General features: G+C 33.6%; 1 long non-coding RNA gene across 1 annotated transcript in view; it reads right to left on the reverse strand.

Moving 5' to 3' along the window:
• LOC135205211 (uncharacterized) overlaps positions 1 to 7,500 on the reverse strand; it is a 539,269-nt gene that overhangs the window by 340,872 nt on the left and 190,897 nt on the right. The gene's annotated exons all lie outside the window — the stretch shown is intronic.

Here is a 7,500-nt window from a genome sequence, read left to right on the forward strand (position 1 = left end):
GGTGTGTGTGTGTGTGTGGTGTGTGTGTGTGTGTGTGTGTGTGTGAGTGACGCTATTGTGTATTCATGGGCAATTAGAGAGTTCATTACATAGTCTGCGAGGGTAATTCGCCTTAGGTGGGCGAGGGTATTACTCAGGTAAATAGGAACAACTTGTATTTGGGATGAGTTTTGGCGCGAAAGAATAAGTTGACGTTTTCGTAAGTGGTTAAATGAACTGTCTCTGTATATAGATATCACTTCACACTCCACGGTAAAGTCTATTTAATCAATACGGTTTGACAGAGAGAGAGAGAGAGAGAGAGAGAGAGAGAGAGAGAGAGAGAGAGAGAGAGACAGTCTTCTTTGTTTCTGAATGGCAACGTAAACTTTGTGTTTGAATTGTTTGTTTATATTTTTATTGCTGATGACTTGACACGTGCAAATCTTTTTCATTTTAAGGAAGGTTGTGTTAAATTTAGATTTTGGTGAAATATATTTTTCCTGGGGGGCTGGGGGCTAGGGGGCCTCCGGGGGCGGGAGAAACAAGTAAAAATTGATAACCATCGCTATTTTGAAAAGATCTTTTTATTTCCATTGGGAAGGTTTTCTGTAACTCTTGCTTATGCTTGAAATATTGTTTAGAAAATAAATAATTATTTCTCATTTATTTTAGGATAAATTCTCTTCCAGACATTTATTTTTAGACTACGAATTCGGTTAATAGGATTGGCTTTATACGGAATTTTTACCTTTATAAATTTTGTGGAAGGTCTCTTAGACTTAATACAATAATAAATTTTGTAGGATTTTCCACTTACTCGGGGAGTAAGCCTACAAACTACTTTGTTGTTGTTCTTGCTGTTGTGGTAATTGTCGGGGGGGGGGGATAGGAAAGGTCTATGGAAAAGCCTAAAAAGGTCTGAAAAAGGTGTTTGGAGTCAAGTTAAAGATACCGGAATTGTACGATAGGATATTTATGATTTATTTATTAGAATGAAAATATAAATAATAATTAATGTGCTTTGTAAACAGTACAGAACAATTATTTCTAATAACAATATAAAGCGTATTTATTTTAATTTTCGTTAGCGAAAGAGCGCGCTATTCTACCGTAGACTTTAGCACGCGGCCGGAGTAAGCTGGAGGTCGCGTCACGCCTCTTTACGGATGAATATTACGGACTGGAAAAAATTCATACCTCGCTCTGGATCTTATGGAATTCCTTCCATAGGATATTTTTCCATAATTCTGCAGCATCGAAAAAAGCCTTGAAATTCCCAAAATAAAGTAGGAACCAGGTGGACGAATCAAGTGTCAAGTTCCATAGCACCTAACAGTTGGACGTCAGCCTTTGCTGACAATATGATGTGGGAGAGGAGCTGACGTCAGCAGCTTCCTTTTCACACGGGAGACCTCTCTCCTCTCTCCTCTCTCTCTCTCTCTCTCTCTCTCTCTCTCTCTCTCTCTCTCTCGTGTCCAACCAGACTGAGACATCATGTCGAGTCGAAAAATTTTTCTGCTGCAATAAAGATGTCATCGTCTCTTGTCATTGAAATCTTTTTCCCCTCTCTCTCTCTCTCTCTCTCTCTCTCTCTCTCTCGTCTCTCTCTCTCTCTCTCTCGCTCAGTTTAAAAATACATACAATTTTATAGTAAAAAAAAACAGCATATGTCTACTCCCTCAATAGCATTTTTATTTACGTTATATTATCTCTCTCTCTCTCTCTCTCTCTCTCTCTCTCTCTCTCCTCTTGGTGTATATATATATATATATATATATATATATATATATATATAGATATGTATATATATATATATATATATATATATATATATATATATATATATATATATATATTTATATATATATATATATATATATATATATATATATATATATATATATATATATATATATATATATATATATTATATATATATATATATATATATATATATATATATATATATATATATATATATATATATACTATATATATATATATAATATATATATATATATATAATTTTCGTTAAAAGCAATTGCTTTAGTGGCATCAGTAAGTTTCTTGCAGTTATCTTCATACCGACGAAGTTTTTTCCGATTCTCGTTCGTCAATTTCTGGTGAAAAAATACGCAGACTTCCTTCTTCATTTATTGAATTTTGTCACGACAGCTGTTTCGCCTTATGGCATTATCAAGCGGACTACTGATTTACAATCTGACCTTTCGGCCTATTTATTTCATCGTGTGGGAGGTATGACCTTGAGGTATGGGTACTGGTTAGTCTAAGGATTAACAGCTTAAGGGCGTTTGTTTTGGATACAAAGAACATAAGGACATATGTAGTATGACAATAGAGTGAAAGTTTTTTAAACAGTGGTTAAATAAAATATTCAAAATACAATGCCATGTGCTAGAGTTCCTTAAATGTATGTTTAAAATTTAATATGTAACATATTGGTTTTAGATAAAAATTACAAAAATTACATACAGGAATGAAAATGATATAGAAATCTAAATACAGGAATAAAAATATATGTATATATTTTATAGCATGCATAAATGTACAAGAGATAATTTTCTGTTTATACATAAATTCAATAAAAGGAAGAAGGAAGACTGCGTATTTTTCGCCAGAAATTGACGAACGAGAATCGGAAAAAAAAACTTCGTCGGTATGAAGATACCTGCAAGAAACTTATTGATGCCACTAAAGCAATTGCTTTTAACGAAAATTGTATTAGAGAAAAACTCATGCCCTAAAAGTATATATATATATATATATTATATATATATATATATATATATATAGATATATATATATTATATTAATATATATATATATATATATATAAAAAGCAATTCTTATCTATATAACTGTTCATTCAATCCACATTGAGACCCAAGCAGAAAGTCTAGAAATGTAAACAAAGGTCAGTCACAGACGTCCCTCCACCTCAGAGTGATTACGTCATCTGAACTGTCCACATTCTGTCCTCCATCACGACAGATCCCTTGGGACGTTGCTGCAGCTTTCAGACAGAACCGAGAACTGTCAAAAAAATAAAAGTTATGGGTCGTTGGAGGGATAAGATCTTAAAAGTTTCCCCTGTGATGAAGTGATGTCGGGTGTTTGAAAAATAATGCCTCTGGTTGCCAATGGACACGTTCTCTTCTGTCCTTACGAGAGAGAGAGAGAGAGAGAGAGACCCTATCCTCTTCCATCTCCAGCCCCTTCACAAAGGCATCACTGCATTGCAACACACACAAGACCTCCTCGACTTTGCAAAGCCGTCGGTAGGGCGAAACTGGATCCCAGAAATACTGGAATCCAGAAATACTGGATCCCAGTAATAATACTGTTTCCAGCCGCCCCCCTAACAACTTCTAAGTTCCATTTACACGAGGGGCCTGTTCCCAGACCTGTAAGTTTCGGAAAGAAAATCAATTAAAAAGCAGGTTTTTATTTTTCAACTGGAAACTCGGCTGGAGTTGAAAGGCGCGTTCCAGTTACGTCAATAATGAGCCAAGTTGCAGGAACTCTAAGTTCATAAGCCCGGAACTTTATAAGCCTGAATCGAATGACTTGGGTTGTTATAGTCCTGTTCTCGCGGGGAAATGGGCAACTTCGAGAACTCGTAAACAAAACCTGGAGGTGAGTTGTGACCTTATGATCTTGCAATATGTTGCAGCAGCCAGCAGAGTTCTCTTGGTCGAGGTATGAATGGGCCCATTTGTTCTTTATTATATATTTTTGGATTTGCAGCTACGATTTCGAAAACGTGGGCATATGCATCAAATTCCCCTCGATTTTGTGTGTGTATGTGTGTGTGTGTTTCAGATAAGTAGCGAATTGTATTGTAGATCTGATCAATCACTTATATATATGTACACACATAATAATAATAATAATGATAATAATAGTAATAATGATACAGCTACCACAAATTAGGTCACTTATATTTCAAAGTTTTGGCAGGTCAGTAAAAATGATGTGATAAAACATCCACAGAATGAAATGTAAGTTATATATCAAAGTCAAACGTATCTATTCATCCTATGGCCAGATATTTGTAAATACTTTTGGCTCTTGTCTCACCAATTCATAGCCAAACGTATCTATTCCTCCTATGGTCAAATATTTGTAAATATGTTTGTGCTTGATTCACCAGTTCATAGTCAAACGTATCTATCCATCCTGTGGCCAAATATTTTTAAATACTTTTGGCTGTTGTCTCACCAATACATTCGTTCCCTGACAGGAAACAATTCGGTTAAAAAATGGGGGGAGTTTTTCCCCCCAATTTGCAATGTCTTTTCATCACAAGTTCCCTATATTGTTTTCCATTGTACAGATGTTTTTTTTCCATGGCTATGTGTGTGACGTTACACGTCCGATGTTCTGTGGGGATGGGACGTGTGTTGCAGGCACTCTTGACATATTGGATTAAATAAATGCCAGTTCTGCTCTTTTGGCAGGCGGAGATAAATTCATACTGTCTCGAGTTTTGTTTTAGAGGGAAATTGATGAAAGCAACTGGGCTTGTATTTATACTAGGTAGAAAAAATTTATATTGTCTCTTAGTTCAAACAAAACTAACTTTCCCTGTTTAAGAATTCACATTAAAAAAAAATTAGGGGTTAATTTAAAATATGTATTGTCTCTTAATTCAAACCAAATTAAATTTGCCTGCTTAAACATTCAAATTTAATAAATTAGGGATTAATTACAAATCTATATTGTCTCTTAGTTCAAACAAAACTAAATTTGCCTGTTTAAGAATTCACATAAAGAATTAGGGATTAATTTAAGCATATTCTAGAGCATTTCTGACATAGCTGACATTGCTGTCAGTGCCAAAGAATCGAAGGATAATGAGCGTATGAAATAAATACTTCCGCATTGATGTGAATGTCGTTTGGGCGGTTGTGGAAAAAGTTCATTCAAATAGAAAAAAATGTATAGATAGCATTCATTAAGACTGAAAGATAGGGAAAAATATCAGTCAGAGGTTACAAAAAATATCATACTTCATTATTTAAGAGAATGACTTTTTTTGTCAACGTTGCCAGGAACTTTAAATTCAATGGAAAAAAATACAACATATTTCTGTCTTATTTTTTAATCTGTTTTTTCTTGATAGAATTTTTTTTTCGAAAAGTCTCAATTCAGCTGTTTTAGAAAACTATTTTGTAGCTGAACGTCCATCTTCTGAATAATAATAATAATAATAATAATAATAATAATAATAATAATCAGGTAATATATGATAGTAGCGTTATGCTAATATGCAATATAATTTCTTTCCAGATCTTTTTCCTTAGCTTTTATTTATACGTTTTAAGGAAAGACAATTTTATTCAATTTTGATGATTTAGGTATTTTCACTTACTCGGGGAGTAAGCCTACCAACTACTTCGTTGTTGTTGTTGCTGTTGTGGGGGGATAGGAAAGGTCTATGGAAGAGCCTAAAAAGGTCTGAAAAAGGTGTTTCGCCTTATGTTAAAGATGCATGAATTTTGGGATAGGGTATTTAAGATTTATTTATTTGAATGAAACTGTAAACAATAAATAATGTGCAAGTTAAACAGTACAGAAGAATTACTTCTAATAAGATATAACGTATTCATTTTAATTTTCGTTGGTGAAACAATGCGTTATTTGTCCATAGATTTTAGCACGTTTTAATTTACGTTCGTTTACAACTTATTCGCAAGGCGGAAAATGTTGCACGCGTCCCGAGTAAGCTGGAGGTCGGGTCACGCCTCGTTGCTTTATGTTCATTGACCTTTGAAAATACATTTCGAGAGGAACAAAACCTCACTTAATTAAATTATTACGGCCAAATAAAAAGCTTCCCATCCGATGTATTAAATCTCTCCTTTGTTTACTGAAGCAGTTCCCAGACTCATGTAAAGCAATTGCATGCGATTGCTTGCACTGGCAGGGTAATAAACTCCCTTAATTGATCGTGCATGTGAAATGATGTCTGAAGCCTGCTTGCTTTAAAGCTGAAATTGCTTGCGTACGTTGAGCGTCTGGCTTTTGTTTGGAGATTGGAAAGGCCTTTGGATTTTGTTTACAGGTTGCAAAAGGCCTTTGGCTTTTGTTCAGAGATTGGAACGGAGATTGGAAAGGCCTTTGGCTTTTATGTAGAGATTGCAAAGGCCTTTGGCTTTTGTTTAGAGATTGCAAAAGGCCTTTGGGTTTTATTTAGAGAATTCATAAAGCCTGTGCATTTTGTTTGGAGATTGCAAAAGATCTTGGCTTTTGTTTTCACCTTTAGACTGTAATAAATATATAAACAGGAATTATATATCTTTATTTAATAAAAAAAAACTGCAAGAGTCAGAATGTATTAATAAAAGACATAAGTAATTAGCAATTTTGTTTATTGAATATATAGTACACTTATTCTGGGTACAGTTCTGAATAATAATAGCAATAAAATTATTAATATTATTATTATTATTATTATTATTATTATTATTATTATTATTATTATTATTATTATTATTATTATTAATTTTAGATGATACCATACTTTTCATTCACGTCACGTCCCAATTTTATCGATAATCTTTTCTGAATTTATTAATATATTAAAGCGCGAATGTGAGCCTGGAATGTGAGGGAGAATACAGCATTAGATATTTATCAAAGCAAGCAACAGCGTTTATCTCACGGAATTTATGCATAAATTTCCAGGAACATTTTGCGTTTTAAGAATTTATTTTTCGCATTTTTTGGGCGTTTTTCCTTTGCGTGGGAATTGCATTCTGGGAGAAATGCCTCAAGGTTTTGTGTCTGGATTAGTTTTGGAAGGGTTTGAAGAGGAAAAAGAGTATTATGATAAAAATGTGATATTTCTTTGCATTTTATAGGTAATATTTGGCCAAGAGGAAGGTGGTTATATATATATATATATATATATATATATATATATATATATATTATATAATATATAATATAACTTCCTCTTGGAGGAGTTTAACCCCAAGTTATGCATGCAGACGGGTTTCAGTATTTTTAGCGATATATTTTTATAAATTATTGTATAAATGGTTGGTTTCCAATGTAATCCGTTTTCTGTGCTTCTTTTTCTGGGTAATATATGAATATTATTTTATACATATATATATATATATTATAATATATATATATATATATATATATATATATATATATAACGCCCAGAGTATTTAATCTATGGGCTTGCACATCACACACCATGTCCGTTGAGGGTTTCAAAGGGTAATGGGAGAACATAGATTGATACGAATAGTGATCCATCAAGTTTACGCTTGCGCCAGTATCAATAAATATTCTGATATCAACTTCCTCCTTTGTTGCGTAAACTATAGGTCTGTGTTCTGGAGTGTCCCCACGAGACCACAATGGCACGTACTAATCACCTGTACTGTTTTTGTTGATCGGCCTTCCAAAAATTTTGCCGATCCCTTTGCCCTCTGAAATGACCCACCTGGGAAGTCCTCACATTATAACTTCCAAAAC

The sequence above is a fragment of the Macrobrachium nipponense genome, chromosome 49 (genome assembly GCF_015104395.2).
Source record: "Macrobrachium nipponense isolate FS-2020 chromosome 49, ASM1510439v2, whole genome shotgun sequence".
Taxonomy (NCBI): Eukaryota; Metazoa; Arthropoda; class Malacostraca; order Decapoda; family Palaemonidae; genus Macrobrachium; species Macrobrachium nipponense.